Raw genomic sequence first — 18,499 nt, 5'->3', positions numbered from 1 at the left:
CTCAACATGAACATTGTAGTTTGATTATAGTAATAAGAATCATGACATGTCTGACTTGTAACTTTAAAATAAAGACATGGATAAAAAAAATAGGTACTGGGTGTTCATAACCCTCTAGATCTGAATGATCAAAAAATGTAAACAATGCTTAAAATTTGTATAAAATCATAGTTGAAAGACCTAAGAAATAAGACATTTTAATAATTGAGTGAAATACATGAACTTGAACATGGTGATGAGTTAAACATAAGAAATCAACATATTCACATGATATAATTCATACCATGAAGATTTGACATAGAATCACTTGAATAGAACATAAATAATTGAAACTTAAAGCATGAAATAACCTAGTTTACATGGAACACATGTTGATATGTCTTGAATTCAAATTACTAAGAAATACATGGATTAAGTTCATAAGTTGCATGGATAATTTCATAAAATAGGATACAATTCATACTTTAAAGTAAAAAGAGGGTTTTTGGGTTGAATGGGTGAAAAGAGCTCATTGCTGAATACCCCACATAACTCAATGTTTGGATTCTTAAAGAAGGTTTGAACTTAAAAAATTGAACTCTTGAATTCTTTGGAGGAGAAGCTTGAATTCTTCATTCTTAGGAAGGGGAGTGGTTTCTACGTGAGTTATTATGATGAAAATGGGAAAATAATAACCTTTTAAGTGCTATAAGTCATGTTTTGGATGACTAGGGTTGAGGGTAAAGAACAAAATTACCTCTTTGCCCCCATTAATCATGAAGCTGGAAATACTAAGCCTCTACATCACGGACCCTACATTGGAATAGCCTATGCAGCGCAGACCTTATTTTGGGGGAATATCTAACGTGGTGTGAACCCTATTCTGGAGGAATACCCATCATGGAGAGGACCCTATTCCCGAAGAATAGCCTACGTGACGTGGAGCTATTCAAGACCCTTACTATTTCTCATGAAAATGGTCAAAACTCTTTACTCGGGTATCATATTAAAGCAAAATTTGATGCATTCCACTCATAGTCATTGGCTCAAATCCTTATCATGTTCACGACCCATCCAACCTTGATTCGTGCCTTGCCGGGGTGGTGACCCACCAAAAAATGGGCAAGTACCAAATCTCCTCATTGAGCTTTTTAGTCTCCTCATCATCATCATAAGCTTTCAATGCCACAACATTCTTAGGCTTTGCGGGTGCACTCATAACATGTTTTGTCAAAAGCTCTAATTGATTCATCATCTTCTCTATATTCTCCTCTCTTTATTCATCTTTTTTGCTTTGTTTCTTGTCAACAAAGGATATAGTGAGAAAACTTTTAGGCACCTCAGCATCTTGGGTATGCCACCCCCAATTTTCCTTGGTAACCTCCTGAAGCAAATTCATAGCCATATGATAATGCAAATTTAAAATGGGAGCCTCCCGTTGTATTGTCCACCACGATTTTATTGACTAGATCAAGGGCTCGATAGAAGATTTATAGAAGCATCTTATCTGGGACCTCATGGTTCGGACATTCCATTAGTTTTTTGTTGAATCTTTCCCATACTTCGTACAAGGGTTCTCCCTTTAATTGCCTAAAGTTAATGATCTCATCCCTCAATTGAGGAATTTTGGAAGTTGGGAAATACCGGTCAAGGAAGGCCATGATGAGTTTGTCCCAAGATGTAATTGAATGAGTTGGAAAAGAATGAAGCCATAATACCACCTCACCCATTAGAGAGAATGGAAAAAGGCATAGATGGATATACTCTTGGGTTATATTGCAGTATTAAATGGTGCACACACCTCTACAAAATTCTTCAAATGAATATTGGGGTCCTCATAAGCTTTTCTCCCAAAAAGTCCCTTCATTAGCAACATGTCCAACATGATGCTTATGACATAAAAGACACTATTTTCGTGTATAGGTGCAATACGGATGGAACTTGAACGACTAACGACATTGAGTTGCCCCTCATCATCAAGAGGACCATCGAAAGACCCAACATAATAAGCATTATCTCTCATTATTCCATGTATACTACAATCATCTATACAAAAACAAAAACAACAATTGATAAAAATAAAAACCACTAGGGGTATATCCTAAGTAAAAATCAACACCGTACAAGTAAAATCTAGATTTCACTCCCCGACAACAGCACCATTTTAATAATTCTTACCTATACCATCTAAAGTGGTAGAGGGCGGTCATTGCCAATAGCTCAACTGTCAAATCCACGAGGAGTGAAATTTAGATTTTGAGTCCTATGTGTGTCAAAATTTAGTAAAAAGATACTTGAAGTGTACACAATGTAAAACATATAATGTAAAGCATGGGGTTTGGGGGTTTGGGGGGTTAGGGCTTGGTTTTGAATAGAATCTTATCAATATCAAGTCAAGCAACACACTATGATAACACTTTTTTTGGAGAGTTTTCTTGGGATTATGTCTACCTAAGGGCAAGTTATGCATGGGATCATGATGGTTTGATATAAGTTATAACCACTGATAACATGGTAGGCTAGGTTGAAATTCCTTGAAGCTAGTTTGTCAACAAAACCTCAAGGATGTCACTTGTTGACTCTTTCGGGTACCTAGTGAGTGCATCAATAAAAGACACCCAAGACCTCAATTGGGCATCCCTATTTCTAAGAAGATGCCCATGACATAACCTACTCTCTATCTACCCTTATTTATAATACGGCAAAAGATTGTAAACTACATCTTTAATTGTCCACTATTACTTTGTCCCCCCTATAGCCCTCTTTAAGGAAGCTATGGGTTCCGAAGAGTTTACCAACATCCCTCTTTTGAGGATGATGGGAGTTTTCAATAGTTTAGGGTTTTCACCCAACAAACCCATTTTTTGGATATTTAAGGGTTCTCATCCACAAATCTCAAATATTTAAACTAAACAATAGTGGAATCCATAATGAACAACTAAAAATTATACAAACACATTATCACCGAAACACAATTGTACCTTAGTTCAACATAATCCCAAGACTAAATGATTTGGCTACTCATGATGAAAAGGAATAAAAAATATACCATTGGGACTGTAATAGCATCCATTCTTCACAAATACTAAATTCAAAGTCTCCAAATCAAATTACAACACTTACCTAATTTTGGGTTTAAACTTCTATTTCAAAAATATCTCAATGGTGTGCAATCCCCAAAAGATAAAGTGTTTAAGCCTATAAGAGGAATTGGGTTCGGTGAAATGAAAAAACTGCCCATGGGCAAAATTTCCACTTAGATGTGATCGCAGAAGGTGCTCCGCTATCGCGGCTACCATAATCGTGGTTAGGATACAACGATCATGGTCTTTTAACCTGCTTTGCTGACTACGATCGTGGTAACTGAGGCTTGTTCCAGCTCAAGGTCCTCCATCTGCACTACTTTCCCTTTTTTGGTCCATTTCAGCTCAATCCACATATTTTATTCTCCTAACTTGCATGCCTACAAAATGTGAAAATTAATGCATTTAATCATCAATTTTTCTCACTTATATCATCAAATCATAGTAGTGTGCATGAATGTTGAGTGCAATTGAGTGGTTAATTCACCACTCATCATACTTACTTTATTTATTAATATTGTTTTCTCAGTTGACTGACTGGCGTAGTATGTCGACTGAGAAATTGAAAAAGAGTAGTTCACCTCCTACACCTTTCAGGAATAACTCTTCTTATATTCAGATATTTAGCTGGCAAGGGCTTGATATACAAGCAGCATCGTCAATCTTCTATCATTGAGTAATTTATGATTTGCACCCTTAACAAATGTATTCTTTTACGACTGAAACTTTTACTTTTCCTTGAACACATTAAGGGTGAAAATTGCAAATTACTGAAAAGGTGCTTCATTTTATCTTTTTTTTTCTAGATATTATCATGAGTAAAATGTAGTTTTTATTGGAATAAAAATTACTATAAATATTTATCTAAAAACTATAATTTCATTTACATATCTAGGGTCCATAATCTCCGACCTAGGGTTATCTTCCTCAATAGATGTAAGTTTGTCATGTCTTCTCTAATCACCTCTCTTGACTTCTTCCTCAGTCTACTTGTATATTTTCTTATAATTACGATAGCCAACCTTTCAAACCTTTTTAATGGTGCTTGTATCTCCTCTTCACATGTCCGAATAATCTCAATTTCACTTGTCTTATCTTGTCGACCACGATGGTCACTCCGATTATATCCCAAATATCTTCATTCCTAACAATATCCTATATTCCAAAATTCCTACACTTCTATCTCCTTCTTTTGTGTAACTTTTGTTGTGATAATATACAAGAAAGACAAACTGTTAAATCCTTGACACCCAGGTACTATAACCTAGATGGATGCCATTATGGATTACTTAGAAATAGAAACACATTGTTAGTACAAAGTCTGTTGGAAGAAAATAAATTCTTTACATTAACATCACAATCATGTACACAGTCAAAATCTATTCATTGTAATCTTTTAATTCCAATTAGAAGGAAAAGAATGTTATCGCAGATTTTCCTTTAGTAAAAAAACAAATGAAAATACGACAACGGCAGCAAGAAAAAAAAACAATAATAGAAAACAAAAGACAAGGCCAAGGAAAAAAGAATACAGATATAAAACACTACAACTAATACTCCAGGAATAGGGAAATAAAGCATTTGACTATCTACTAACCTACTATCTTAAATTTTGACTTCCACCCATTCTAATAAAGGATCATATCCTAAATAATCAGAAGTCGCTTCATGTCCCGATTAATCACCTCACCCAAGTACTTGTGAGGACTAACCGTAGCCTTTATTAAGTCTTGATGGCCAATATCTCAGACCTCCTAACCATGTCATCTACACATTTCTTCACATGTATGAATTATCTCAACTTTACTTCCCACATCTTACCCTCTATTGAGGACACTCCCAACTTGACACAAATAAGTTAATTCCTAATCTTATCCCTCTTTATCACCCTATACATCCATCTTAACATTATCACTCTAGTACACAAATCTTCTGTGTATGGTTTTTCTTGCCTAACCAATGCTCTTCTCTACATAATATAATCGATCTAATTATCACTATGTGAAATGTAATTTTACCCATTGATAGCCATTCTTATCAAATCATTATAAGAATGAATTGATGCATAACCTACTATAGAATATTAAGCTAAACTAATAGAGAAAATAGCATAAACAACTTAAATAAAGTCTAATAAACATTCAGATTATCTACATCACCTTTACTCTATCATAAATTCTCCTTTTTCATTTCCAAAAAAAATAAACCATTTTTATTTTTAAAATCATTTATATAGAAGAATTCTTGAACACTTGGTTTAATAAGTTGACACGGTAAAAGTTAATTAGAACAAATGATTTGATATAGAAGATGTAGGTAGGATAATAAGGAACACTTGTAATATATAGAAGAGACAAATTTGTCTGCAAAATAGAATTTTTTTGCATTTTCGACTAAACTTATATTGGACCATAATAGGCCTCAACCAATTTGGAGCCCAACTATTTAAAGTCCAATTCAACAACTCATACTGGAGTATACTTTAAATATAAACTCTCATAATTTTTATTAGATTGGAGATCAATGTACCTACCTTTCCTACTAATTGGAGTCTTTTAAAGGACTCCTACATTTTGTTTTTCACTAGCAAAAGACTCCACATATAAAATAATTAAGAATTCTAATTTCTCTACTTTGTGTTCAAGAAAACTAATCTTTGACACTTTTCACTCTAATTAGAAGTTGGGGGTTTCCTTCTTAAGAATCTTACTATTGTTGTTGTTGAACTTGTGCATGTAGATCTCAAGGGACCTTATAAAGTTCATACTTATTATGGTTTTAGATTTTTCTTGACTATTGTTGATGACTTATTTAGAACGACTAGGATTTTTTGGCTTAAACTGAAATCTTATGTTGTGGTTATGTGCACTCAAACAATGTTTCACCTATGTCAAGACTCAATATGAAATATTTGTAAAAACAATAAGAAGTGATAATGGAACTAAACTCCTAAACAACTTCACTTCCAAATTATTTCATGATCTTGGCATAATGCATCATAGGTATTGTATTTCACGACTCGAACCACGGCCTGGCCATGACAAGTATCTCAAGTCCATCAAGGACCGTAGACCACCCTCTTTTCCTAGTCAATTAAAACACAATAACAGCGGAAGCAATCCAATAAACATAAGAAAGATGGACAAACTAAAACCAGGTTCAAATATTTCATAACAGCACCCCCATCCATAGCAATCCACAAAGCCTCTAATATCCAAAGAACAACCTACATCGGGGTATGCCCCCGACAATAGCCATATGGGAAACCAAAGAAATAGTCTATTACATAAACTAAACCAAGAAGTTAGAGGCATTACAGAAGAAGGGGGATCACCACTTTAAGCTAACCACGTCCAATCCAAGAATAACCTATCACGACATAGGAAAAACTGAAGTATCTCTAACGCCTTCACTGCATGGGGATATAGCATCCAGAGATGGTTAGCAGGGTAAGCGCTACTATGTAACATTGGAAAGTGATGAAGTAAGCCCATGATCTAGTCAGTTCAAAATCATTCAAAGAAAAAGTGCACATTCATATACATACATATATCTATATATTTATATATATATATATATATATATAAAACATGTCGGGATAGGGTACAAGGTTTAGAATAAGTGTAAAACATTAGACTGGAATGTGTAGATTAGCCGTCATAATAACACCCATGGGCTATTTAGGTCCAGCCCTTTTATTGGATAGGCCCTAGTGCGTGTTAGCTGCCCGAACCAGAGATATCATTGAAGGTTGGGGGATCCAGGACCTTTTTCGATCCATGATACATATATATAGTGTGACACAAGTACATTATAATCAAGACCAACCCTCGCACCGGCAAATGCAATTTTTCTGTATCAGTCCCTCGGGACCTCCACCTCCACGGTAAGCTACACAACCCCTTTTAATCCTAATTAAAATATTTACACATTTCTATTCGTTGAACAGTAACAATTCATTAAGGAATAACCTGTTGGTATCTTCATAACAATACGCTTGTAGGCTAATATAATCATTCCATTTAAATTATCATCACTTAGGGAAATCCACGAACCTGTAAGTTCCAATCATTCATCCATATGAGGGAAAACACTCCCTCTTAGGTTTAATTTTCCATTATCTTACTCTAATCCATGACCCCTAAGGCTCAATTTGATATTGTTTTTGCTTCAATATCCTTTTATACCATGCAATGGTTCCAAAAGTAGTTCAATATGCATATTCTCATGTTCAAAGAAAGTTTCACAAGATTGGGATGAGTTTATACCAACTCCAATATAAAAATCATCAATATTGGGGAAATCTACGAAATCCATTCCAATTAACCATGGTCGTGCACCTCAATTAGTTCAAAACTATCAATTCAAACCATAAATGATTCACAAAAGCTTGGGGAATAGCAATTAGTAAGTAATGCTCAAAAGTTCTCAACCCACATTCAAATCATCAATAAAATCACATTAATACAATTGTAAATACATGCTACTAGCAAAACAAATTTTGGTAAAGAGATATATGTCTTAGATACACAAGAATTTTAAAGAAATTTAGAGGTTTGAACCCGAAAGATGAATGCACATTGAAATTCATAAGTTTTTCTTGGGTTTTGAGTTTGAGAGTGAAAGAGAGCAATTGATCTTTGAAAACTGATGAAAATAAACTTGTTTTATGTTTAAGGGTCATACATGGGTGAAAGGACCCAAAATCCTATCATGACCCGAACTAAGGCCTGGTTGTGACGGGCATCTCAAGGCCAGAAAAAATACCCAAAATTTTGAGGGTTTACATTATGCCCCCTTTAGGATAATTCATCCTTGAATGATGTACTAGGACACGTTTCATATTTGAAAAAAAAAATATACCAAAATTAAAGTATAAACCTGAATAATAACAACTAAGAATAGAATTTGTACCTCAAGCTTCTTTATTCATCAAATGGAATAGAAATGGATAATTATCCTTCATATCCTCTTCTGTTTCCCAAGTGGCTTCTTCCACCTTATGGTTCCTCCAAAGGACTTTTACCAATGCTACATCCTTAGTTTGAAACCTACAAATTTGTGTATCAAATAATTCTATCAGGAGCTCTTTGTAAAACAGGGAATCTAAGAAACCAACAATCTCAATAGGCACCACCAAGGAAGGATCAATTATGCATTTCCTCAACATGGACACATGAAACACAGAGTGTATAGAACCCAAACTTGTAGGAAACTCTAACTCATATGTAACATTTCCCACTCTCCTCAGAATCAAATATAGACCAATGGAATGGGGACAAAGCTTTCCCTCCATTCCAAGATGCATCACTCTCTTCATGGTAGACACTTTTTGGAACATCCAATAACCCATGTTAAACTCCAACTCTCTCTGCCTCATGTTCACATAGGACTTTTGGTGACTTTGGGAGGTCTTAAGCCTATCCCAGATCACCTTCACCTTTTCCACTGTTTGATGGACTAAATTAGGACCGAACAACCTTTCCTCTCAAAATTTAAACCACCCGATAAGAGATCTACACCTCCTACCATACAGTGCCTTAAATGGAGCTATACAAATCCTAGAATAATAGCTATTATTGTATGCGATCTCTACAAGAGAAAACTGGTTAACCCAATTACCACCAACGTCAATCACACAAGCTCGAAGTATATCCTCTAAAGTATGAATGGTCCTATTCGCTTGTCCAACCATTTATAAGTGGAAAGAAGTACTAAGGTTCACCTTAGTCCCAAAACCTCAGTGAAATAGCCATAAAATAAAGGATGACAACTGAGAGCCATAATCCAAAATAATAGAGAATGGAGAACCATACAACCTCATAATTCCCTGAATAGACAGCCTTGCATAGTCCTCAGCAGAATAGTTTGTCCTTACTGGCAAGAAGTAAGCAGACTTACTCATCCTATCCACGATGACCCAAATAGAATCAAACTAGTTTTGAGATTGCGGAAGACCTATAACAAAATCCATATTTGTAACTTCCCACTTAAATAATGGCAACTCCATTTCATAAGACAACCCACCAGGCACCATGTGCTCCACCTTCATTTATTGACACATTACGTACTTAGCCAAATTCCCACTTAAATAATGGCAACTCCATTTCATAAGACAACCCACCAGGCACCATGTGCTCCACCTTCATTTATTGACACATTACGTACTTAGCCAAAAAATTTGCCACAACCCTCTTTATGATATTCCACCAATAACTCTTATTAAGGTCAGGCTACCTCTTTATTCAACAAAGATGAACTTCATAACATGACTCATGATCTTTGACCAAAATTCTACCCTACAGTCCATCCACATCGAGAACATATTACCTACCTCGGTACCTCAAGATACCATCACCATAAATCTCTAAAACTATCTCCTTCTACTTACCCACATAATCCTTTATTTTTATCAAGATAAGATCCAACACCTGCTTCTTATTTACCTCATGTAACGCCCTAATTTTTTTGAACCGGAGTGCTACACAGTGTTTATGACCCAGAAACACCACAAGCTAACCCTTGAATGATATCTATACCTATACACTGCAATATATGATGTATAATATAGAAAACATGAATAATAGGCCATAAGGTTCAACTAATTAGAATATTTGACAAATCATAACATCCATATGGGGTAACGAATACCCAAAATAACTGAAATCTAAATCAAATCTGAGCTAAATCTGAAAGCCTCTAGATACTGTCTGAATAAGGAGTTGAAGGAATATGTCTCCAACTAACACTGTCTAGCAAAACTAAACTAAAATAACAAATAAAATAAATAATATATCCTCAAATGGATGAGGACTCACTTCAACTTTGCGACTAGAATACTACTGCAACTACTGATTTGGAGCTCATATATGTGAACCTATGGTGTAACATGAAAGAAAGAACCATAGCACAAATGCTTCAGTACAACTGAGAGTACTGAGTATATAAGTGAGGTTGGCTAAATGCAAAAGGGTTTACATGCATGAATGATGCTAACTGACTAACTGATATGAACATAAGAGTGCAAATATGTATACGTGGACCAGAAATAGGGTTCACTGGATAAGAGTTGATGGCCTGAATAATGATCTATCAAAAATCAGATGGTACGTCAAATCGTCCATCAATCATTATCCAGAACGTGGACCTACTGCCTTGGTTGTGATGGTCAAAGTGTCCGTCCATCACTTGTTTGGAGGTCCGTCCACTTGGATGTCGCACTTGGGTGTTTCAGTTAGTTCTGAGTAAAACATCCATAACTTCCTCATCCGGTGTTGGATTTGGACAAAATTAGTATCATTGGAAAGCTAACTCAATTTCCCACGTGATAGAAAGTAGAAATCTTATAAATACCGTAGGTAATAAAATAGATTTGTATTTCAAAGAAAGTACTAGCATCCTTGAGATGATTTCTATCTATGAATAAGCACGGGTATTACAATATCTCCCCCTTGAGAACATTCATCCTCAAATGAGACTGACTAAGAGGGAAAATAATAAATGAACATGAACTGAACATAAGTGACTGAGACATGACTTCATGACTGACATACTAAATATACTGAACTCATGTACATCTGATGCATGGCTAACTGGTACATGAATGTGTGACTGAGTGTTCTGATAAACTGAGTTTCTCAAGACAAAAAAGGCATAGCTGATGCATGATTTTATAACTGAACTGATACGTGAATGCATGATAGAGTATGAAATGGTAGTAGATACCACGTTTATAATGGGAACATAAATATGAAATTGAATAAGCTTAAGGCGAACTATTACCTTTGGCTTGATCTGAATCGATGGAGAAGAGGTAAGGATACTTGGTATGCATATCTTCTTCTGCTTCCCAAGTATCTTCTTCGATGGACTGCTTTTGCCAAAGAACCTTAACTAGAGGGACCTCTTTGTTCCTTAATCGATGAGTCTGATAGTCTAAGATTTCGACTGGACTATTTTCATAAGATAGACTGTTCCGAACATCAACACTCTGAATAGGGACTACAATTGCTAGGTCACCTACGCACTTATTGAGCAAGGATACATGGAATACTGGATGAACTGAGGCTAAATCTGAAGGCAATTCGAGCTCATAATCTACCTTTCCTAAATGACTTAAAATCCTGAAGGGACCAACATAGCGGGGACTGAGTTCCCCTTTCTTGCCGAACCTCTTCACTTTCTTCACGGGAGAGATCTTGAGATAGACATAGTCATCGACCTCAAACTCAAGATCCTTTATATGAACATCGGTATAAGACTTTTGTCAGCTCTGAGCAGCCTGGAGTCTCTCTCTGATCAACTAAACTTTCTCTAAGGCATCAAAAACCAAGTCAGGACCTATGAATAAGGCCTCACTAACTTTAAACCAACCAATTAGAGATCTGTACCTCCTGCCATAGAGAGCTTCAAATTGAGCCATTTTAATACTGGAGTGATAGCTATTTTTGTATACAAACTCAATCAAAGGCAAGTGGTCATCCCAACTTCCCATGAAATCAATTGCACACGCCCTTAGCATATCTTTAAGAGTCTGAATGGTCCTTTTTGCTTGACCATCTATCTGAGGATGAAAGGCTGTACTGAGATGGACTTGGGTACCAAGACCCTTTTTGAATGCTTTCAAGAAGTAAGAGGTGAACTAGGTACCTCTGTCTGAAATAATAGATAATGGAACACCGTGTAATCTAAACAACTCCCTGATATAGAGTTTGGTGTAATCCTCGGCTGAATAAGAGGTATGAACTGGAAGGAAATAAGCTGAATTGGTCATCCTGTCTACAATAACCCAAACTGAATCGTGCTGATGATAAGTTCGAGGCAAACCCATCATGAAGTCCATGTTCACTTCTTCCCACTTCCAAGTAGGAATGGTGAAATCCTTCATAGGTCCATTAGGCTTCTAATGCTCCATCTTAACTTGCCAACATATAGAGCACTTAGCCACAAACTCTACAACATCTCTCTTTATCCCACTCCACCAATATATTTCCCATAGGTTACGGTACATCTTAGTGGCCCCTGGATGAATAGAGTGTCATGCACTATGCACTTTTACAAGAATCCACTGCTTTAAGTCATCTACACCTGGAATGCACAGACGACCCTGACAACGAAAAACCCTATCTCCCTCTTGGGAGAAAACCTCTACTCTATGATTTTGAACTGACTCTTTTAAATAGAAAAGGCTAGGATCCCTGTCTTGCTTTTTTTTTACCTCAGAAACTAGAGATGACTCTAAACTACTCTGAACATATAAACCACCCTCCGAAGAATCAACTAAGCAAACACCTAGTCTGGCGAGCTCATGGATTTCCAAAGCTATCTTCTTTTTGTTGTCCTCAACATGAGAAACACTACCCATAGAGAGTCTACTGAGAGCGTCAGCCATAACATTAACCTTGCTCGGATGGTAAAGGAAACTCATGTCATAATCTTTCAAAAGCTCTAACCACCTTCTCTGATGAAGATTGAGATCTTTCTGAGAAAAGGCATACTGGAGACTCTTATGATCCGTGAAGACATCTATATGCACTCCATATAGACAATGCCTCCAAATCTTTAAGACAAATAGTACGGCTGCTAACTCAAGATCATGAGTAGGATAATTCTTTTCATGGGGATTTAACTGTCTGGAGGCGTAGGCTATGACCTTACCATGCTATATCAGTACACAACCTAAAACCACTCTGGATGCATCACAATATACCATAAACCCATCTGAACCATCTGGAAGAGCTAGAACTGGAGCTGAGGTGAGTCAAGTCTTCAACTCTTGAAAACTCTTCTCATAAGGATCTGACCACATGAAACTTGACCTTTTTTAGGTTAATCTAGACATGGGGGATGCAATAGAAGAAAATCCCTCGACAAACCATCTGTAATATCTAGCCAATCTCAAAAATCTCCTGATATCTGATGGAGAGATAGGGTGAGGCCAAGTTCTTACCACTTTGCTCTTTTGAGAATCTACTCTAATGCTATCACCGGAAATAATATGGTAAAGGAATGCTACTGATATTAGCCAAAACTTGCACTTACTAAATTTGCCTAATAGCTGGTGATCTCTGAGAGTCTAAAAAACAATCTTGAAATTGTTTGAATGATCACGCTTTGTGCGGGAATAGACCAGGATATCATCTATAAAGACTATAATGAACATGTCCAAGTACTGCTTAAATACATGGTTCATCAAGTCCATGAAAGTGGTTGGGGCATTGATAAGACCAAAGGACATAACTAGAAACTTGAAATGACCATACTAAGTACGGAAAGCTATCTTCGAGATGTCATATTCTCTAACTCTGAGCTGATAGTAGCCTGATCTGAGGTCTATTTTGGAGAAATAACTGGCACCTTGAAGTTGGTCAAACAAGTCATCTATTCTGGGAAGAGAATACTTGTTCTTGACCATAACTTTATTGAACTGACGATAATCAATACACATCCTGAGAGAACCATCTTTCTTGCACACGAATAAGATTGGTGCACCCCATAGGGATACACTGGGCCTGATGAATCCCTTATCTAAGAGATCTTTTAACTGATCTTTTAGTTCCTTGAATTCTACTAGTGCCATTCTGTATGGAGGAATAGAAATAGGCTGAGTATCTGGAATAAGGTTAATGCCAAAGTCTATTTCCCTTTCGGGTGGAATGCCTGGAAGATCTTCGGGAAACACGTCTGAATACTCATTTCATAACTGGAATCTTTAATATGCAAAAGATGATACACACACCCCTTAGAAATTATTTTCCTTGCCTGAAGGTAGGAAATAAGCTGACCCCTGAAAGATGAAGTACGACCCTTCCACTATAGGACGGGCTTATTCGGGAACTAAAACTGAACTACTCTGGTTCTGTAGTCGGCTGTGGCATAGTAGGAATGAATCCAATCCATGCTGAGAATGACATCAAAATCAGTTATCTCTAACTCGACTAAATTTATTGACGTAGCTTTCTGAAATATCATAATCAGGCAGTTCCTATATACCCGCCGAGCTATGATGGTTTTACCCACTGAGGTAGAGACTGAAAAGGGCTCTGCTAAAATTTTAGGACTAATTTTGAAATCACCTGCTATATAAAGAGTAAAAAAAATAAGGATTCACTTGGATCTAGCAAAGCATAAACATGAACATGGAAAATCTGTAACGTACCAGTAACAAAATCAGGAGAATTTTCCTAATCTTGTTGGGTCTGAAGAACATAGAGTCTGTTTGGGCGTTTCCCACTAGTAGCACTGCAATCGACACTCTGCTGATTTGGGTAATCGAACTGGGTTATTGAGTGATTCTGCTGACCCTGTAGACCTGACTATGGATACTTTCTAATTCTGTGGCCTGGCTTGCCATAACCGAAACAAACATCGCTACCAGCTCTACAAGTACCCTTATGGTTCTTACCATATTTCTGACACAAAGGATTAGTTCGGCCACTGCTAACACTGCCCTGAGACTTAGAGCCTGGTGCTCGATCTCTGTTTCCGTCTCTAAATTTTGGAACTGGGGCACTGGCGGAGGAAGGAGCTAGAATTACTGGCTTAGGATAACACTGTGAATGGTCTCCTTCTTCTGATTTTGGTTGAGCAAAACTGAAACTGCCTGACCTTGTTCTCTTGTTCTGCCTCTCCCTAGTCCTAATCTTCTGCTCTTCTATTTTTTTAGCATGATTCATGAGCCTGGCTAAAGTCATATCACTATTCAGCATCACAGACCTACACTCATTTACCATGCTATCATTTACCCCTGACATGAACTTGCTCATCTTAGCCCTATTATCTGCAACTACATAAGGAGAATATCTGGCTAGCTGAGTAAATCTGAGAGAATACTCCTTAACTATTATATTTCCCTGCCTGAGGTCGATGAACTCTAGAACTTTTTCCTCCCTCAGCTCTTGGGGAAAGAATCTATCTAAGAAAGTCTTGACAAATTCCTCCCACTCTATAGGACCTGCATCTTCTAACCACTCAAACTTCTACTATTTGTACCAAGTGTGAGAAGTATCCTGTAACTAGTATGCGGCTAACTCGACTCTCTAACAAAAAGTAACTCCTATGATGTCTATGACCTTCTGGAATTGGTTGATGAATTCCTGAGGGTCTTCATCAGACTTAGACCCAAAGAAAGATGGAGGGTTCATTCGGGTGAAGTCCTAAATCCTAGTTGCGACTGAGTTGGCCACTGGATTGGCCGGAATAACTGGTGGCCATTTATTTTAGGCAGCCACAGACTGAGCAAGTGTGGTGAATGCGGCCCTAAACTCCGTATGAGAAATATGTTCGCCTAAAGGATCTTCGGGTTAAGGAGCTGGCTGGTTTCTTCTCTTTGGAGGCATATTCTGAAATAAGAGAAGAACGGATTAGACTAAGCGTTTAACTTGAGATTATGCTCACTAGCATAATATGAATACCAAAAGAAGGGAAACTATTCCTAAAACATCTTATAGCCTCTTTCACATAAATGTGATATGCAACACATCCATGCACAAGACTCTACTAAATGCGGCTTTCAGACTTCCTAAGACTCTATTGAACCTTAGGCTTTGATACCAAGTTTGTAATACCCCAATTTTCTGAACTGGAGTGCTACACGGTGCTTATGACCTCGAAGGACCACAAGCTAATCCATAACTGATATTTGTACCTATAAACTGCAATATATGATGTCATAATGCAGAAAACATAAACAATAGGCCATAAGGTTCAACTGCATAGAATATCTGACAAATCATAACATCCATATGGGGTAACGAATACCCAAAATAACTAAAATCTAAATCAAATATGAGCTAAATCTGAAAGCCTCTAGATACTGTCTGAATAAGGAGTTGAAGGAATATGTCTCCAACTAACTTCATCTAGCAAAACTAAATAGAAATAATAAATAAAATAAATAATATGTCCATGAATGGATGAGCACTCACTGCAACTTTGTGACTAGGATGCTACTGCAACTGCTAATCTAAAGCTCGTATCTGTGAACCTATGGTATAACATGAAAGAAAGCACCGTCGCGCAAATGCGCCAGTACAACAGGAAGTACTGAGTATACGAGTGAGGTAGGCTAAATGCAAAAGGGTTTACATGCATGAACGATGCTAACTGACTGACTGATATGAATGTAAGAGTGCAAACATACATACATAGTTACTGAGATTGTGATTACATGATATCTAGATCTGGACACTAATGCATGATCTACTGATATCTAGCATAATAAATACTGAAATTCTAATAGCATAGATGATTGTGTCTAACAGTCCTGAATCTAATGGAACTATCTATGTTCCATTTAGTAACTGAATTGACTGTATCTGACCGTCCTAATATACTAAAATCTGAAGAACTATCTGAGTTCTTTTACTGAGATTGGGACTGAAACTATGGGAGATAGTTGTTTGATCGACATGCCCTAATAACGCATATAGCTAAGTTGGGGTCCAATCTCTGCCCTGACTAGAAGGGTGTCAATACCGCTCCATTGATAAGGACAGCTGTGAGTGACCCTTAGCTGGCAGGTACTCAAAATGAGAATGGTGGAAACCCTAAACTGATAGATTATTCCACCTCATCAACCCTAATCAGAAAGGTTAAGATGTCTCAACCTACGCTGGCTACGTAGTTTTAGAATACAAGGATGATTACTAAGAATCACACCCTAAACTGGCAGGTGAGTTCCTATCCTTGGGTTCACTCGGTGCTAACTCCTACTCCCATCTGAAGAGACTGAACGTGATTTAACTGACGGTACATGGACTGAGTAACTGACTTCCGTTGACTGATGGATTAGTGCTACTATTTGAGAATTAACTGAGATCATGAGATTTTCGAGGTTTCTTGAGTCACATGTCCGACTGAGTTCTATAGATCATGGCTTGACTGAGATTATCATGATAACAAGACATGGCTCTAGCCACACAACTATATATTTTGGATACAAGTACCCCCAGGACTCAATGGAAGGAATCTGACACACATGACTAACTTGATCAAAAGAGTAGAGTCCACAATTTACCATATCATGAGTAGGGGATTTCACACTAACCATAGTTTTCAACATCTTATACATGGAAGGGAATTTCATACAACATGTATATAATTGCATAGCTTCAATATCATGGTCAATCTATATCACAACAACAACGCATATCACTCATATGGAATTCATGGGAAATTGTAAAGCATAGAGCATGGACTTGTCATTTAAGTACTATTAAATCATAGGACATGAATTCTATCATCCTAGGCACATTATAAAACACTTTCCATGCATTCTTTTAGCTTAAGTGTGTTCATGAATTTCACTATATTAAACAATATAAGGATCATAGGTTTCAACTATCAAACACATATACTTCATGAAAACACCTTTAGATATCATCTTGAAACTTAAACAACAATAATCAACATGTACATGCTCATAACACAACAAGACAATCACAAAATAATATTTAAAACATGGTTTTTAAGCTCTATGAACGAAATGGATCCATAGATGAACACTACGTATACCTGACTCAAGGTTCTTGATGTTTTTGAACTTGCAGGATTTGAAATCCTTTGATTTTTGAAGAATATTGGGTCTTGTTCTTAGAGATTAAAGTTAGAGAAAAACCCTAATTTTTGTTTGTGAAATAATAATGAGAAAAATGGCTGAATTCGGACTCATTTGGGTATATATAGACGAGTGGTAAGTGACCAAAATACCCCTGTTAAAATGGCCTGGAAGTAAACTGAACATCGAAAGTGACGACCCGAATAATGGTCCGTCAAAAACTTAACGGTCCATCATTTCGATCGTCATACGTGGACCAGAAATGGAATTCACTGGATAAGAGTTGACGGCCTGAATAACGGTCCATCAAAAATCTGACGGTACGTCAACTCATCCGTTAATCCTTATCCAGAATGTGGCCCTACTTCCTTGGTTATGACGGTCAAAGTGGATGTCTGTCACTAGTTTGGCGGTCCATCAACTTGGATGTCGCACCTAGGTGTTCCGATCAGTTTTGAGTAAAACATCCATAACTTTCTCGTCTGGTGTCGGATTTGGACAAAATTGGTATCGTTAGAAAGCTAACTCAATTTCCCAAGTGATAGAAAGTAGAAATCTCATAAATACCACAGGTACAAAAATAGATTTGTCTTTCAAAGCAAGTACTAGAATCTTTGAGATGATTTCTAGCTAGGCATAAGCATGGGTATTACACCTCAGCACCAAGGGATGACTTTTCCACCTCTTGCATAAACACCCCACCATCCTCCAAATCTAATAGACGAACTCCAAGACTAGCCAAGTGGTGAATATCCCTCACCAAGTCCCACTTCTCCTTATCTATATGTGACAAACTCCCTATAGATAACTTGCTAACAGCATTATAAACCACGTTATCTTTACCTGGGTGATAGTGAAGACTCATGTCATAGTCCTTGAG

The sequence above is a fragment of the Capsicum annuum genome, chromosome 9 (assembly GCF_002878395.1).
Source record: "Capsicum annuum cultivar UCD-10X-F1 chromosome 9, UCD10Xv1.1, whole genome shotgun sequence".
In the NCBI taxonomy this organism is placed as follows: domain Eukaryota; kingdom Viridiplantae; phylum Streptophyta; class Magnoliopsida; order Solanales; family Solanaceae; genus Capsicum; species Capsicum annuum.
Note: the sequence above shows the minus strand (reverse complement) of the source record.